At 46.5% G+C, this 18,449-nt stretch overlaps 1 long non-coding RNA gene across 8 annotated transcripts; it reads right to left on the reverse strand.

Annotated features, from left to right (window-relative positions):
* Positions 1–1,073: 1,073 nt before the first annotated feature.
* Positions 1,074–13,587, reverse strand: LOC112423938 (uncharacterized). 8 transcript variants are annotated; one of them, XR_011607960.1, is made up of 7 exons: positions 10,669–13,587; positions 9,952–10,482; positions 9,197–9,398; positions 8,356–8,480; positions 7,802–8,017; positions 6,761–6,840; positions 1,074–1,201 (listed from the first exon to the last, which is right to left on the reverse strand). It is a non-coding gene; the product is annotated as an uncharacterized lncRNA (long non-coding RNA). The 8 variants fall into 8 exon arrangements; XR_011607958.1 differs by having other exon boundaries at positions 9,952–10,015; positions 10,375–13,587; XR_011607959.1 differs by having other exon boundaries at positions 10,375–13,587.
* Between the last annotated feature and the right edge of the window lie 4,862 nt (positions 13,588–18,449).

Below are 18,449 nucleotides of genomic sequence, written 5' to 3' on the forward strand. Positions count from 1 at the left end.
TTCATAGCAGGAGCCATGAATGGTTTTGCAGCGTTTTGTGACATCTTAAGGGCTACGGTGGACCTTGTCCTTATATCATGATCTGCTAAGCAATTCACCAACCATACTTCTCCACCTCAGTCCTGATTTTAGCCTCCTTAGGAGAACATTGAAAACATGATTGGTAATAATGTGTGTTGACTTGCTTAAAGATGTTACAGGAAAGATTATGCTTAAGAGTAGTTAGAGGGAAATGTCTTTTTGAGTTTGTTTCCTAAGCTCCAAGCCATTCAGCTGACCTTATTATGTCTCTTTACCTTACAGTATAAAAGTTGAAATGTGTATAATGGGAGACAAGAGATATGGGAGGAGAAGATGAAGGGACTAATATTAATTGAGCCTTTTCAGTAGGGACCCGCCTTTTACTAGAGTCTGAGCACTCCTCTCCTCATACATTGTCTCATTAAACCAACTCTCCAAAGTAGTATCTGTCCTGTTTTATGGAAAGAACAACTCAAAAATGTCGCATTGCCAGTAAGTGGTGGAGCTGGAATTTATCTGCCCCCAAAGCTTCACAGACCTGCTTTGAAGAAGACAGTATAATTCAAAGTACTTTCAGAAGGACACAGCAGTATACTGAGGTTAAAAAAAAATTACTATTCCCAAACTGAGATCCTTCTGCGAGCTTTGTAACTCTTGTTTACCCTGGCAGTTAGTTGCAATACTATCAAGTTGGCCATCAAGAACATTCTGGTCTGTTTAAGCTATAGTGGGAAAGCCAAGATATAAAAACATCACCCATGGGAATTTTGAGACTAGAGTAGTTAGAAGCTAATTTAAGATCTCCATCCAACTCTAAGATAGTCAGGGTAACTGCCAGAAAGAGCCTCATGATCCCAAAGTGGGATTTTGCCCTAGTATAATGGGTTCATATTTGATTGGCTGCATTTAGCTATAAATCCTGAGGAGAAGAAGAAAGACATCAGAAAATAATTGGGCTAGAAAAACCTTAGTTTGAAAGCAAAACACAGAATCCAGGTAAGTGGGCTTACTGGGAAAGGCTTATGCCACGTTGCTCCCACAATGGAGGGCCGTATGATGGCGATGGTTAGGCTCCTGCTCTCCTGCTGCACCACCATTTCTCCCAAGGCCTTGGTGTAGGTGTAAGTATTGGGCCAATCTCCGATCCGCTTGGGTGTGATCTCGTCAATAACAGCGTTGTCTGTACATAAAAGGTAGTCAGAGTAAAATGAATTCTAGCAACATGTGTTAGACAATAGACCAAAAGGAAAATGTGAGACACAGTCAAACAAAACTTCCACCCTTTAGCCATGGTTCTGGAATTCAGAACAGTCACATGATACCAAGTTTGAGTGCATACCTGCTTAAAGCATACATGAGCTCTTTTCACTGCTAAGCCCAATCTTATCAGTCAAATCCTGTGCCCTCCCATCCAGACAGGTAGGTAGATAGATGGATAGAATCAATAGCAATGCCACTTTATTACTACTACTAGTGTAGGGCTATTAGTACTACTTTATTAGTACTACTTTAGTGCTACTTTTACTTTACCAGTAGTGATTATTCTGTAGTAGTACTAATTTGAGGTAATTACATACAACCTCTTTACTTCCTCTCCAACAAGCTCATAAGTACATTCATTGCACACATTTTTGAGTCCCAGTCATTCTCCCAGTAGTGTGCTGGATGCTGTGTTCAGGGAGTTTGAGGCTCTCATCCAAGGTGTTTCAGTGGCAGCCCTGTTCAGTATTGTCCCATAGAAACCCAGTGCAGTGATCCTGAAGACTTTAGCTTTACATTTTAAAAATTTCATTCAAGGCAAATCAAATCAAAGTGACTACTTTCGGCAGACTGACGATCTGTTTTACCAATACTATGTAATGCATTTTGAAGGTCTGTTTAGAGCCTGTGATAATAACTTGCTAATTATTTCCAGAGATTTTCAACGAATTCTGAAGTCTGTCAAGTGGGGTGATTATAGCACTCTGAAACAGCTTGAAAATCATGAATATTGAATACTCCTACTTACAAGATGACATGTATCATGAATAACTGAGTTACCATAGCATCAGCCTAATCTTTCTTAAAAATGTGTCAGAACCAGCCGGGCACAGTGGCTCACACCTGTAATCCCAGCACTTTGGGAGGCCACGGCGGGCAGATCATGAGGTCGGGAGATTGAGACCATTCTAGCCAACGTGGTGAAACCCCGTCTCTACTAAAAATACAAAAATTAGCTGGGCATGGTGGTGTGTGCCCATAATCCCAGCTATTCAGGAGGCTGAGGCAGGAGAATCACTTGAACCAGGGAGCAGAGGTTGCAGTGAGCTGAGATTGTGCCACTGCACTCCAGCCTGGTGACAGAGCAAGACTCCATCTCAAAAAAAAAAGTCAGAACCATTTGATTGATAACCCCAAAATCTATCTACAGCTCTCTAAGAGAGCAAAAAAATTATTGTCAATTAAATATGTAACATTTATTCTAGCTCAGGTCTATGTGGTTAAATTATTAATATAACATAGCTTTTTAAAAATTAAGCTGTTGGAATATGCTAGTGTGATTTTGCTGATCAATGTGGTACATTTATTTCTATTTTATACAACAGAACATAACTATACTATTTTGATTGTAGAAAATCTTCAGTGTTACCACCTTGCTGACATGACAAATTTTTGAACAACTAACATGTTCATGAGGTTAAGACTTATTCAGAATCACAACTCTCAGTATTAATCCTCATTTGATCCTGGGGGAGAACTTGGGCATTGACCATTATGTTTCCATTTTTCTTGCTTTGCTTCTGAGTGTTGAGTGTGTTCTGGATACTCAAATGCCTTTTCATTTAAATTGAATAGAGAAAGATTGAGAGGTTCTAGAATTAAAAACTACTTAAACTACACAGAAATATCAAGGATATTTTAATTATATGGTCACCTAGCGGCTGGAAAGAGTGTAGGATGCTGCAGACACCTCTCCATCTTCACAATAATCCTACCTCATTCCATTTCTGGGTCAACAGTGGATTGACTGACCTAAGACTATTTTCCCTCAACTGCAAAAATAGAGAGTTTATAAAAACCAGGTCTTGAGGGAATACAGCTTCATTTCAATACAGCTGTAAAGAAAAAATTCCTAGAAAACATCAGAGCCCAACAATGTGCTGGGATTGTATGTCACATGGCTAGTATCGGTTGCTGTCATTAATGTTGGGGTACATGGAAAGGATAATACTTGCAGGAATGGGAGCCTCATAAAGCTTAGTGAGTTTGCTTGTATTAGAAAATGTTGGGGTTTTTTTGTTGTTGTTCTTGTTGTTTGTTGTTTGTTGTTGTTGTTGTTGCTGTTTTGAAAAGAGGCCTCACTCTTGTCACCCAGGCTGGAGTGCAGTGGTGAAATCTCATCTCACTGCAATCTCCACTTCCCAGGTTCAAGCAATTCTCCTGCCTCAGCCTCCTGAGTAGCTGGGATTACAGGTGACCACCAGCACACCGGGCTAATTTTTGTACTTTTAGTAGAGACGGGGTTTCACCATGTTGGCCAGGCTAGTCTCGAACTCCTGACCTTAGGTAAGCTGCCCGCCTTGGCCTCCCAAAGTGCTGGGATTACAGGCATGAAAAAATTTTGGTTTTATAGATTTCTAACAATGCACATGGAAGAAATTTTAATATTCTATAGATGGCTTACCTCTGCTACTCTTAGCTACACCTGTATTCCACTGTTTTATCTTATTCTAATTCTACTTGTGAAAATGGCAATAATTATATTCATTGTAAATTTTCAGGCTATTATGAGGGTAAACAGAAATATTCACAACTGCATTTAAGCTCTTTGATAAAACAAAATGAGCCAATAAACCTAAGGCATTCCCATTTTTAAATAAAACAACCGGAAAGCATCATATGTCTGCATAGGTAATAGTTGGTTTTAAAATGTCATTTCTGGCCACATGTAGTAGCTCAAACCTGTAATCCCAGCAGTTTGAGAGGCCAAGGAAGGAGGATCGCTTGAGTCCAAGAGTTTGAGACCAGCCTGGGCAACATAATAAGACCCAGTCTCTACAAAAAAAGTTTTAAAGATTAGTTGGGCATGGTGGTGTGCACCTGTAGTCCCAGTTACTCAGGAGGCTGAGGCAGGAGGATTGCTTGAGCCTGGGAGTTGAAGGCTGCAGGGAGCTATAATTGCATCACCATACTCCAGCCTGGGTGACAGAGTGAGACCCTGTCTCAAAATGAATGAGTGAATGAATGAATGAATGAATGAATGAAACAAATAAAAATAAAGTATCATTTGTAATACAGCCAAAGAGATCATCTGCTAGCTCATTGAGCCACTTCCAAGGTTCAGACAGGAGATTAGTGTAAACATGCACATGCACTGGTTGGGCAATGCCCTTCTCAGGACTTTCACTCAACTCAGGGTTGCTGCTGTTATTCTCAATTTATTTTAAACACAGTAAATAAGTTAGTATGGATAAAAAACACTATGTAAACCAAAAAACATGTCTGAAATTAATCTAAATGTTCTTCAGTACACTCAGGAAGATATTTTGACCCATGGATCTCAAATTCTAAACCTGAATTGCTTCAGAAGAAGCACAAAGTCATTGAAAATTTCAGAAAGCAATATGTGTTTATCTACATGTGTACACACATAGACACATACACAGTTTCTTCTAAAGATGACTCTCAATTTTGGTTTCAAACTTATTGAATCAACATGATGATATCATTAATAGTTACATTATTTATGCATTTATGGATTGAAATACCAAGAAGCATACGTACTTCCCCTCCCCCATGTTCCAATTTTCTTATGCAACAAGTTGGCAAGCCTAGACGTTCATCAGGAAATCTGTTAGAGAGTAAGTACTGGACACACTGTCTTATGATAACATTTGCTCTTTCTCCAGTCGGGATTATATAATTCACTTGACTGTTGTAGTTATCAAGTTGCATTTGCTTATGTGTCTGTCTCCCCATTGGACAGTGAATCCAGGAGAGTAGGGATTATGATTTTTATCTCTGTGTCTAATCATTTTTCTGCCCCCAGAAGCCAGCTGCCTTATTCAGTAAACGGATGCTCTTCGACACTGTAATCTTGATTGGTCAATTTCTGTACTATATAAGGTTTTGGGAAGCAGAGATGGACAATGATGAGACAGAGTGGATGAACTCAAAAGAAGATGAGGTTGTAGGGAGAATGCAGGAAAGGAAGGAAGGGGATATCTTTGTAGAGCAGGTAGCAAAATTGGAAGTCAAAGTGTCCAGTGGCAGTGGTGATAAGTGTTGACCAACCTCAGTTTGATGAAGGTGGCGGGAAAGTCAATTTAAACTTTTCACTGGGAAGCAAGGTATTTCTGAGTCTAATGCTTATGGAGAATTGGCCTCTGTATTTCCCTCCAGACTTTTATGAAGCACCCAGCCTGGCCCAAACATAAGCCAGATGCTGAATGGCCTGCCAATGGCCTGCCTATGTGAAAATTATTCAGTTTGATTAAGAAAAATTTCATCATATTCTGGTTTGTATATTAAGCCTGCTAACATCAAAGTACACAGAATTTTCATTTTTATGTCAGCTACTTAGCTGTCATTTTGAAGCTGTGCAATTATTAAATTAAATTAAATCACAGGCTGGGCACAATGGCTCACGCCTGTAATCCCAACACTTTGGCCGAGGTCAGGAGTTGGAGACCAGCCTCGCCAACATGGCGAAATCCTATCTCTACTAAAAATAAAAAATTAGTCAGGCATGGTGGCGGGCACCTGTAATCCCAGCTACTCAGGAGGCTGATGCAGGAGAATCGCTTGAACCCAGGAGGCAGAGGTTGCAGTGAGCTGAGATCATGCATTGCACTCCAGCCTGGGCAACAAGAGCAAGACTCAATCTCAAACAAACAAACAAAAAGCACAAGTGCTAGCATCAGCTTTCACCATTCCCCTAGAAGAGATCAGCTTTTTTGGTGTTAACAACGTGTTCTATAGCACGAAGGCAAGACTACTGTCCACCGTCTGACCTCCTTTCATATCTCCCAGAGGGCTGTGATGAGGGCCACTGCTGCTGGCTGTGGGGGTCTCCATTCCCCTGCCTCTCACCCCTGTACCCTCAGGGCACATGAACCTTTCCTTTTTTACATGGCAGACTAGCTGTGGCTTCTGGTGGCCATGTCGCTTCAGAAGTGTGGTTTTTAGTAGGTACAGATATACTAGGATCTGTCATTCAATTAAAGCTTCTAGGAACTGAAAGACAGCAGGAGATAAAGAGAGCAGGAGAAAGAGGAAGCATGGGTATTAGAAGATAAATGATCTTCATTTCAAATGAAGACTGCTCAGTGAAAAATCTCCTTAAGGCACTATTTCCCAAACTTGCCTGTTCATGAGTGTGAATTACACAGGGACCCTGGGAAAAATCCAGGTCCCTTGGTGCCATTTTAGAACCACTAAATACATCTGCAGAGGTAAGAGTCTGGATAATCTGTGTTTTCAACATGCCCTGGAAATTCCAACAGTCAGGGAAATTGGGGAATCACTAATTTAAAAGAAGTTCGCTCCATCAACTTAAGTCATTAAGATTTGAATATATCAGGATTAGCTCTCAAAAACACATGGCTTCTTGGAGTAAAAATTTCAATAGAATTGAATTTTAAAATTATTAAACCCCCTAATGCTATCCCTCCCTTAGCGCCCCACCCACTGACAGGTTCCAGTGTGTGATGTTCCCCTCCCTGTGTCCATTTGTTCTCGTTGTTCAACTCCCACTTACCAGTGAGAACATGTGGTGTTTGGTTTTCTGTTCTTGTGTTAGTTTGCTGAGAATGATGGCTTCCAGCTTCATCCATGTCCCTGCAAAGGACATGAACTCATGCTTTTGTATGGCTGCAGACTATTCCATGGTATATATGTGCCACATTTTCTTTACCCAGTCTATCACTGATGGGGATTTGGGTTGGTTCCAAGTCTTTGCTATTGGGAACAGTGCTGCAATAAATATACGTGCACATGTGTCTTTTAGTAGAATGATTTATAATCCTTTGGGTATATACCCAGTAATGGGATTGCTGGGTCAAATTGTATTTCTGGTTCTAGATCCTGGAGGAATCGCCACACTGTCTTGCACAACGGTTGAACTCATTCACACTCCCACCAACAGCGTGAAAGCGTTCCTATTTCTCCACATCCTAATGTAGCACCGAATGTCGATGACAGGTTGATGGGTGCAGCAAACTACCCTGTCCTGTGTATACCTATGTAACAAACCTGCACATTCTCCACATATGTCCCAGAACTTAAAAGTATAATAATAATAAAAAAGATTGAAAATTTAAAATGCTAATACAAAATTAGGCTTTAATTATTTGCAGAATACATTGTATTTTCAATGTGAAAAACAAAGGGTTATTGCATGTATTATCAATAAAGTTACATAGTTTCTCATAAAAATAACATTAAAAATGGAAAATTCTAAAAGAAAAATAATTAAATTCCTTTAGGACTATTTAAATATGTATCTGTCAATTTTAACATGAAAATTATCTTACATTTATACATCCCACATTCTAATAAGGACTAATTGACATGAATTATGATCAGTAAAGAAATACGTGTATGCGTGTCTGTATACTTATAGGTATGTATCTGTTCCTGTAAAAATATCTCTTTTAGAGTCAGAAAATCTGTTTGGTCCCAGTTCTCACTAAAGATACTTAATAAACTCAATAAACTTTACTCTTAATGAGGTAAGAATGAGAACACAGGCGCCAGCAATGAGCTGGGGTTCCTCTGGCACAGGCTTCAGAGATCCTACCTTTAACATCCTCCTTTCATTCATTTGAGCCTGATAAGAGAGGAGTCTCTTGGGAGAGGAACAAGTATACACCTTGGGATCAGACAGCCCATAGTCAAAGTTGAACTCCATCACTGTTCAGCTGTGTGACTTTAGGCAAGTGACTTTCCCTCTCTGATCCTCATGATCATTTTTGGTAAAAACAGCACAGTGACAGGTCTATGAAGATTGGAGGAGCTGAAATAAAAATGTGTGTCTTAGTTTAAGTTTCCTGGAAGTAGATCCTGAGGCAAAGATTCAAGTATAAAAATTTTATCTGGAGATGACTCTAGGACAGCAATTATGCTGCCAGTTCTTCCTTAGGGTACTAATTGCAGGAAACACTAGTACAGGAGTGGAGAACTGAAACAGGAATGGAATGCAGCAGTTAAAGGGACCTTCATCAAGAAAGTTTCCACTGTGGTCAGTCAGGACTCAGCCCTGCCGGGTACCTCTGAGACACAGCATAGAACATGTGTCTCAGAGTCATCCTACCCAGAGCAAGGGAGTTTGGGTATTTATCCACTCTTACCTACCAGTCACTTCTCAGGGCTTCTTCCAAGGGCATGATTCCTCCAGAATGCCCTGCCTGCACTGCAAGAATGAGACCTGGAGGGTCAACGGCAAGGGCCCTGACAGCACTTCCAGCAATGAGCACAGCCTGGGGTGGAGAATTTCAGTCCCTCAGTGACCCCAACACACACACACACACACACACATACACACACACACACACACACACACACACACACATATTCCGTCTCTCTCTCTCTATTGCTCTCTCCCCCCCTCTCTCTCATGCACACACACATTCTTTCTCTCCCTCTTCTCTCTCACACACATTCTTTCTCTCTCTCTCTCTCTCTCTCTCTCTCACACACACACACACACACACACACCACACTCCAACACCAACACAGGGTATATGTACATACACACACATGAATACGTGACTGTTACCCACTCAGATCCTGGTGAATCCATGGGATAGAAGATAAGGTGGGAATCAGAGGGAAGAGCAAAATTAAGGGGAGTGAAGGTCTTGGGAACAAAATGCAAATGCAGTCAGAAAATCAAGAGGGAAGAGGAGCGGTCTGGACACCAAATGCCTGCTGGTGGTACCTGCTCTACACACACTGTCAGTCATTCCCCAAGCAGCCTCATAGGGTAGAAGCAATTCCCCTCAACTTACAGATGGCAGAAATGTAGTTCAGAAAAGAAAACTGACTTTACTAACTGATTTTACTGCTCCTGGGCTCTGCTCCTTTTCTTGCTAGGCAATCATAGCAGAACTGACAAAAACATTTTCCCCCTTCACCACCTGTACCAGAGCCAATGAGAGGGGCTGGGGAACAGGCCATGAGGCCCTGCACCCACCATTCAATGTCTTCAGGACTGTGGTCCCTCAGGACTGTTGCACCACGTGCTGGCAGCACTCCTGGTGTCTGGGTGTCTTGTGAAGTTGTACAGGATCCAGTAGAGGCCACTGGCTCTGCTGTCATACCCAGAGGCAGCCAGGCAGGCTTGTGACTCTTGGCTGCTTCAGCACCAGAGGATGAACAGCACTCATGCACTGAGGCTTTTGGGAGAATGAGAGGAGGGAAAAGAAGGGCAGAATGGAGTGATGTAGGGTCCATCCACCACATCCCTGAATGGAAGGACCCCTGTTCCCACAGTAGTCCCACACCGAGACCACCACCGGCATTCATGAATATGCCAGCCTCCATTTCTATGTCCTCGTCTGACAACTCCTTCCCATTTTCATCCTGGAGGCAAGACTCTGAATGTACTAGCTCTGAGGGCACCTGAGTGTAACCTGAGACAGTGCCTGAAGACCTTTCATCCAAGCAGGATCCCTCCCTTGCCATCTCCAGACCTGCCCCACAAGCTCCCTCCCTGGTCTCCTGGCTCTTGTTCACTCCTAGGCAGCCTTCTACAGTCATCTCTAAGATGAATCTGACTGTCACTCCTTTATCCAGCATCTTCCATGGCTCCCCAGAGGGTGCAGTACTGCTCCAGGATGATGGTGTCTGAAGTTGTGCACCAAGTCAGAGGCCCTGCAGAAGCATTGCTCCTCAGGAATGAGGTAGTACAGGAAGTCCATGCACAGGCAGATCTGCTGCTGCCCTTACACTATGAGGGCACTGAGCTCCAAGATGGCGGCAACATATTCACTGACATTTCTGCAGGGTGAGGCTGGGGAGAGGAAGCAGCTCCACAACACATATGAAACCCTGGAAGCCCTTCCCAGCCAAAATCTCTGGACCACACTACTTCCAGAAACGGCTGCCCTCTGAGCACACTTGTCTCTCTGCCTTCCACTCCGAGTTCCCTCCTGGCCCCACATGCCCCAGTCTGGACCAGGACTTTGAGCCCAGCACGTGTTCAGTCCATGGTGTTGACTGCTCCCTGGGCCAGAAGAGCCCTAGGTGGCTCTGTGACTCCTCCTGTGGGACCACTGCCTCTGCCTCAGGACCTCCCGATTCCCATGGGAAGAACCCAAGGCTGTGGATTGCCCCACCTGCCCAGGGATCCTCCAACCCCATAGGCCTTACTTGATGCCTTAGTCCTCCCAGAACATGACATGCTTCTCAGAAGGTGACTTATTTCCAATGCCATCTGTGGATGTTTCCTGGGGACCTCTTGCTGTTCTCCTTTATAATCTGTAGGTCAGGGCCAAGAGGAGAAACCAGCCCAACCTCAGAATAAACAAAAGGCCCACTGCCACAAATGGCAACCGCCAAACAGTCAGCAGGGCTTCTGGAAGGAAGGAGGCTTCATTCTGCACAAAACTCCTCATTTGGCTTCTTTCTGAATCTGGGGAGGGGTAGGTACCAAGCCCAGCTTACCTGTGGTGTCTGTGCCTAGGATGTACAATGGGCCCCTGTTCCCACTGCAAGGTTGATGTTCCCTCCAGCTGGAGATCTGGGCTCCTGACACCTCCTGGCCTGTTTGTCCTGCGCTGGATGAGCGTGGAAAGGCTGTACCTGGTATTTCCCTAGGCCCTTGGTTTCCACCATCTAGACATCCAGCAGGAGTAGCCATGCCCTGCCCCACACCTGAAAGGGAACTCCCTCACAGAGCAGCCGAGACATCTACGGAGGGAAGAGAGCTCGGTGAGACAGGCCACAGGGGTCCCTGGGAAGAGAGCTCGGTGAGACAGGCCACAGGGGTCCCCGGGGAGAGAGCTCAGTGAGACAGGCCAGAAGGGTCCCCGGGGAGAGAGCTCGGTGAGACAGGACACAGGGGTCCCAGGGACCCCTGGGGGTGGAGGATTCTGGAGGTTTCCAGCCTTGGGCTCTGTGGTTCCTCAAAGAGGTTAGGTCCACCTAGTACCAGGCCTCCCCTCCCATGATTCAAAGAACGGATGAGTGTTCAATGTCAGGAACTCTGATCTGGACCTGTTTTTTCATTTAAGTCACCAAGAGACAAGCCCTAGCCCCTCAGCTAAGGATGGTCCAAGCTCTGGGATGAAATTCTCCTCCAGCAATGTGATGCTTACAGGGACAGGTAGAAAAGCTGGTGACCAGGCCTGCTGTCCTCTGGGTAAGGACAGTGTGTCACCCACCCTCTGAGAGGCAGCTGGTGCCAGGCCACAGCACTGGGTGCCTGTACCCCTGGCTCAGCAGACACTAGTCATGGAGGTCCCTCCCTTTCCCCATTACCTTCTTGCTTCTCCTAGATTTCTTCTAGTCAGTAAGCACTTTGAGTCATTTTTCTGTGCATCTGATTTTACATGTTTGCTCTCAGATGACACGCGATAAAGTATGCTGAGCTGCCTGGATTCCTGGAGGAGACCTTGGATGCTGAGTCTTGGGCTCCAGGGCCCTGATGGCCCTGAATCAGAAGGAGCCAGGGAAGGACAAATATTGGGGCTGAACCCCTATGACCCAATGGCCATTGGTTGCCTGGCCTTATAGTCCCAAGACACCCTGTCCTCAGGTCAGAGACACCATGGGCTTTGGTCAGGTCCCAGCCTCCCAGTAGTGTCCTGGCACTAGCAGGTGCTGACCCCTGAGCCACAACCGCAGTTCTGGGTTTGGGGTTTGGTAAAACCACCTCAAGGACAGAGTCCTGGGGTCAGATTTGGCAGGAACCATGGTGCCTCCCAGAGATGGTGTGCCACTCCCACTTGCCACGAAATGTGCACACAGGCTGTCCCCCTGTCCATCCCATCCTGCTGGACAGGATGGAGGAACTCAGGGAACAGGCAAGGTGGGCAGCTGGGGTGCAGGAAGAGGCAAGAACATGCTGGGAGGTCAGACCCTGTGAGGGCTGTGGAGGCATCAGGTGGAGTGGGCTTCAGGTGCACCTTCAGTGCACTGGGCATGTCTCAGGCCAGGCTCCCCGGACCCTGCATGTGTGATGTGGTCACTCCCTGGGGGACTGCTGTCAGGACAGAAATAAGGAGATTATGTTTAATCATTTGTGAAGGATCCACCTGCCACCATCATTTTTCACCCCTCACCCCCAACATAATCGCCCCATTCTCCCTATCTCCCACCTTCCAACCCCCACTCTCCACCATGATTAAATCATCTTCCACCAGGCCCCACCTTTAACATTCCCCATTACAATTCCACATGAGTTTTGGTAGGGACACAGAGCTAAATTTTATTATTCTGTCCTTGGCCTAAATCTCATGTCCTTCTCACATTGCCAACGACAATGATACCTTCCCTACAATCCCCCAAAGTCTTACATCATTTCATCATTTATACAAATGTTCAAAGCTTAAAGTCTCATCCAACACAAGGCTGCAGACCCTTAGACTCATGAACCTCTGAAATATAAAGCAAGTTAACTACTTCCAAGGTACAATGCTTATACAGGCAATAGGTAAGCATTCCCAGCCAAAAGGAGTAATTTTGCCAGTAAGAACAAAACACAGAAAGGACTTACAGGCCCCATGAAACTCCAAACCCGGAAGACCAGTCATTCAATCCTACAACTCCAAAATTATCCTTTTTGAAACCTTGTCCCACATCCAGGGCACACGGATGTAAGGGCTGGGCTCCCAAGGCCTTGGGCAGCTCTGCACCTGTGGCTTTGCAGGGTTTATGCCCCAGGGCTGCCTTCATGGGCTGGGCTGGTGTTGAGTGCGTGTAGCTTTTCCCCACTGACAGTACAAGTTGTTGTGGGGTCTATGAATCTGGGGTCTGCATGATGGTGGCCTCCAGTGTGGGGGCTCCAACTCCGTATTTTCCTTCTGCACTGCCCTGGTAGAGGTTTCTTATGAGGTGCTGCCTTTTTGGAAGGCTTTTGCCTGGACACCCACACATTTCCATGCATCCTCCAAAATCTATACAGAGGCTCCCAAGCCTCTAGTCTCATGCTCCATCCAACCAGTGGCTTAACACTATGAGGAAGTTCATGACAACTCACTATCACGAGGTCAGCGTCAAGAAGATGGTGCTTAATCACTGGTGAAGGATCCACCCCCCAACCCACCTCCACCCCCTACTGTTTCCAGGCAGAAGCCTGAGGCAGAGGCAGAGCCTCTTGGAAAACCTGTACCATGCCAGTGCAGAAGAAAATCATGGGCTTGGAACCCCTATGCAGGAGGCCACCATCCTCCAAACCCCAGGTTCATAGCCCCACCAACAGCTCGCTCCTTCAGTATGGAAAAGCTACTGGCACTCAACATCAGCCCAGCCCATGAGAGCAGCCGTGGGGCTACACCCTGCAAAGCCACAGGTGCACTGTCCTAGTAGAGGTTTTCCACTAGCCTCTGCCTCTGCAGCAGGCTACTCCTCCTTCCTACTACCCCCACCCTCCCACCACCCTACAGCCAGCTTACTCCTCACCACCCTACCCACCCCTTTTCCCTCCAACCCCACCCCCCTCCCATCCATGATAAAATCACCTCCCACCAGGCTCCACCTCCAACATTCGGGATTGCAATTCCACATGAGATTTTCTAGGGAAATATAGCCAAACCATATTATTCTGCCCTTGACCCCCTTCCCCTGAATCTCATGTCACTCTCACAGAGTAAAATACAGTCATGCCTCTTCAAATGTTTCCAAAAGCCTTAACTCATTCCAGCATTAACTCAAATGTAAAAAGTTCAAAGTCTTATCTGATACAAGGTTACAGTCTCTTCTGCCTATGAGTCCCTGAATTTCAAATGGAGTTCTTTTAAGGTACAATGATGGTACAGACATTGTGTAAGCTTTCTCAATCCAAAGGGAAGAAATTTCCCAGAAAAATAATACAAATGGGACCACAGGCCCAATGCACATCCAAAACCCAGCAGGCCAGTATTCATTGAATCTCAAAGCCCCTAAATCATGAAGCAAACTATCAGAAGGACAGCATTAAAAAGATGGTGTTTAACCATTTGTGAAGGATCTGCCTCCCACCCCTGCCTTTCCCCCGAACCCCACCACAATCCCTGCAATGCTCCTCACTACCCCCACCTTCCAACCTCCACTGTCCACCGTGATTGAATCACCATCCACCAGTCCCCACATTTAACTTTTCCCGTTACAATTGCACAGGAGTTTTGGTAGGGACACAGAGCCAAATCATATTATTCTGTCCCTGGTCTCCCAAATCTCCTATCTTTCTCACACTGCAAAATACAATGATGCCTTCCCTACAGTCCCCCAAATCTTAAATAATTCCAGCATTTACTCAAATGTCCAAACCCCAAAGTCTCATCTGAGACAAGGCTACAGTCCTTTCTTCCCCTGAGTTTCTGAATTATAAAGCAAGTTAACTACTTCCAAGGTACAATGATTGTACAGCCAACGGGTAAACATTCCAGGCAACAGAAAAAAGAAATTGCCAGAAAGAAAAACAAAACACAGATGGGACTCACAGGATACAGGAACATCCATTACCCAGGAGGCCAGTCACTCAATCCGACAGCTCCAAAATCATCCTTTTTGAATCTTTGTTCCACATCTGGGGCACAGGGGCGTGGGGGCGGGGCTCCCAAGGCCTTGGGCAGATCTGCGCCTGTGGCTTTGCAGCGTTCAGCACCCAAGGCTGCCTCTCATGGACAGGGCTGATGTTGAGTGCCTGTGGCTTTTCCACACTCAGGGTGCAAGCTGTTGGTGGGTCTATGAATCTGGGGTTTGGAGAATGCAGCCTCCCTGTGTGGGGGCTTCAACCCTCTATGTCCCTTCTTTGCTGCCCTAGTAGAGGTTTTCCATGAGGCTCTGGCTCTTGGAAAGGCTCCTGCCTGCACACCCAGGTTTTTCTGTACATCCTCTGGAGTCTAGATGGAGGCTCCGAGCCTCTTGCTCTGTGCACCGAATGGCTTAACACTATGTGGAAGCCATCAAGGCTTGGAGCCACCTCTGAAGCAGTGACCCAAGCTCTATCTGTGCATCCTTCAGTCATGGCTGGAGCTCGAGCTGCAGGGATGAAGGCAGCAGTGTCCTGAGGATGCACACAGAAGCGGGGCCATGCAGCTGGCCCAGGAAACCAATCATCTCTGCTAGGCCCCAGGACCTGTGACAGCAAGGGCCACTGCAAAGGTCTCTGAAATGCCTTCAAGGCCTTTTACCCTTTGTCTTGGCTGCTTGCACTAAGCTCCTTTTTATGCAAATACCCTGAGCCTTCTTGAATTTTCCCCATTAGCTATTTTCTATTTTATTAGCTATTAGCTGTTAGCTATCCTATTTTCAAAAAGAAAATAGGATTTCTTTTTGACCACTTGGCCAGGATGCAAATGTTCCAAACTTTTGAGCTCTGCTTCTCGTTTAAATAGAAGTTCCAACTTAAGGTCATTCCTTAGGCTCACACATAACACAGGCTGCTCATCGCAGACAGGACACCTCTTGAGCTATGCTGCCTAGATGTTCATTCCACAAGATAAATCCTAAATCATCACCCCCAAGTTCATAGTTTCACAGATCTCCAGGGCAGGGTCACTGTGCAGCCACGTTCTCTGTTAGGCCAATCAAATGGAATCTTGGCTCTTGTTCACAGGAAATTCCTCATTTTCATCTGAGACCTTTTAAGTCTGGCCTTCACTGTCCATCCTTCTGTCAGCCTTCTCATCACAAGCATTTCACAATTCTCTACAGTGCTCCAAACTTTTCCTCACCTTGATGTCTTCTAAGCTCTCCCAACTCTCCCGACCTTTGTCTTTTATCCACTTCTGAACCTGCTTCTACACTGTCAGCTATCTTTGTCACAGCCTGGCAATGTGGTAAAAGAAAAGTCCAATTTCAGGGAAAAAATTCACGCAGGCTTCAGATATTTGCATGAAAAGAAGCTGAGCACTGATTGCCAAGACAATGGGGAAAAGGCCTTGAAGGCATTTCATGGCTTGAGTTCACAGTACTGTCTGTATGATCATAAAGAAAGTTTAATGGGTTCACGGTTCTGCAGGCTGCAAAGGAAACACAGTGGCTTCTGCTTCCGGGAGGACTCAGGTGCCTCCTGATCACACCAGAAGGCCAAGGGGCAAGGAGATGTTTCACGTGGCAGGAGAAGGAGCAGACTGAGAGGAAGAAGGTGCCACAACCTGCTATAAAACCTGATCTCATGAGAACTCACTATCACGAGGTCAGCATCAAGAAGACAGTGCTTAACCACTGGTGAGGCTTCCACCCTGGAAAACCACCTCCCACTGTTTCCAGGAAGAAGCATGCTGCAGAGGCAGAGCCTCTCGGGAAACCTCTGCTCAGGCACTGCAGAAGGAAAATACAGGCTTGCAGGCCCCACAGAGGTCCACCACCCTCCGGACCCCAGGCCCACCCTAGCAGAAGTGGCTGATTGCTCCTTGAGCCACCTCGGCTTTGCCTGCAATGCACAGGCCCCAGCCACCGACACACTGCTCCGAGTGAGCTTGTCCTGCCTTGTACCAAATTCTAAGTCAGTCCAGGGCCACAGAAGGCCGAGGCCCATGGGTGGTAATCCTGTCTGCTTTCTGCACTTGAACATAAAGTCCTCCTCAAGACGGCCTGTGGTCTGCCTTTTGGCAACCAGCAAGACCGCAGTGCCATAGAAGCCTTGAGGCATGGACTGGAGCACGAAAGGCAGCACACACCCTGCTCCTGAGCCTGCTGCTCATTTTCTGGGTGGCTCCATTTGTAGCACGGTTGTTGCACTGAGGCTTCTGCATGCCGGGCAAGGCCAAGCAAGCTCAAAGAGCAACCAGTCACCTCTGCAAGGGTGTGCCAGGAGCAGGTGGACCAGGCACCAAACTCACTCGCTGATGGACATGGTACATCAGTTCTTCTTCCCTAAAGGTAGGGCCGAGAGGCAGACCACAGGCCATCTTGAGGAGGACTTTATGTTCAAGTGCAGAAAGCAGGCAGGATCACCACCCAGGGGACTCGGCCTTCTGTGGCTACAGTGCCACACGAGCCCTGAGGCATGGACTGGTGCCATCTCCTTTATACAAAAATTAACTTAAGATGGATTAAACAGTTCAACGTGCCATCTGCGTTTCCTCTGGCCTCTTCTCCATCAGTCATTAGGAGAAGCCACTCAGCCTGTGGGACCCTGCTTCCTTGAGTAGCTGAGGTTGCTGGATGGTGCACCTGCTCCAGGTGCACCCTTGCAGAGGTGGCTGGTTGCTCTTTGAGCCGGCTTGGCCTTGCCTGGCATGCACAGGCCCCAGCTACTTACACCCTACTCCGAATTAGCTTGTCCCAAAGTCTGAGTCTGGCCAGGACCACAGAAGGCCGAGTCCCATGGGTGGTAATCCTGCCTGCTTTCTGCACTTGAACATGAAGTCCTCCTCAAGATGGCCTGTGCTCTGCCTCTTGGCAACCAAGAAGCCTGTGCTTCCATAGGAGCCCTGAGACGTGGACTGGAACCCCAAAGGCAGCACATACCCTGCTCCTCAGCCTGTTACTCCTTTCCTCTATATGGTTCTATTTGTAGCACGGTTGTTGCACTGAGGCTTGTGCATGTCAGGCAAGGCCAAGGAAGCTCAAAGAGCAACCAGCCACCTCTGCAAGGGTGTGCCAGGAGCAGGTGGAGCAGCCACCAACCTCAGTCACTGATGGACATGGTACATCAGTTCTTCTACCCTAAAACCACGGACCGTCTTGAGGAGGACTTTATGTTCAAGTGCAGAAAGCAGGCAGGATTACCACCCAGGGGACTCGGCCTTCTGTGGCCCACAGTGCCACACGAGCCCCTGGTGCCATCTGCTTTATACAAAAATTAAGATGAATTAAACAGTTCAACGTGCCATCTGCATTTCCTCAGGCCTCTGCTGCATCAGCCATTAGGTGGCAGCCACTCAGACTGTGGGAATCTCAACATTCCTGCTTCCTTGAGTGGGTGAGGTTGGTGGCTGGCCCACCTGCTCCAGGCACACCCTTGCAGAGGTGTCTGGTTGCTATTTGAGCCAGCTTGGCCTTGCCTGGTATGCACAGGCCCCAGTAACTTACAGGCTGCTCTGAGTCAGCTTGTCCCAAATTCTACGTCTGGCCAGGGCCACAGAAGGCGGAGTCCCCTGGGTGGTAATCCTGCCTGCTTTCTGCACTTGAACACAAAGTCCTACTCAAGACGGCCTGTGGTCTGCCTCTTGGCAACCAACAAGCACGCATTGCAATACAAGCCCTGAGGCACTGACTGGAGCCACAAAGGCAGCGCATACCCTGTTCCTGAGCCTGCTGTTCGTTTCCTCTACATGGCTCCATTTGTAGCACAG

This window comes from Macaca nemestrina, chromosome 9, assembly GCF_043159975.1.
Source record: "Macaca nemestrina isolate mMacNem1 chromosome 9, mMacNem.hap1, whole genome shotgun sequence".
Classification (NCBI taxonomy): Eukaryota; Metazoa; Chordata; class Mammalia; order Primates; family Cercopithecidae; genus Macaca; species Macaca nemestrina.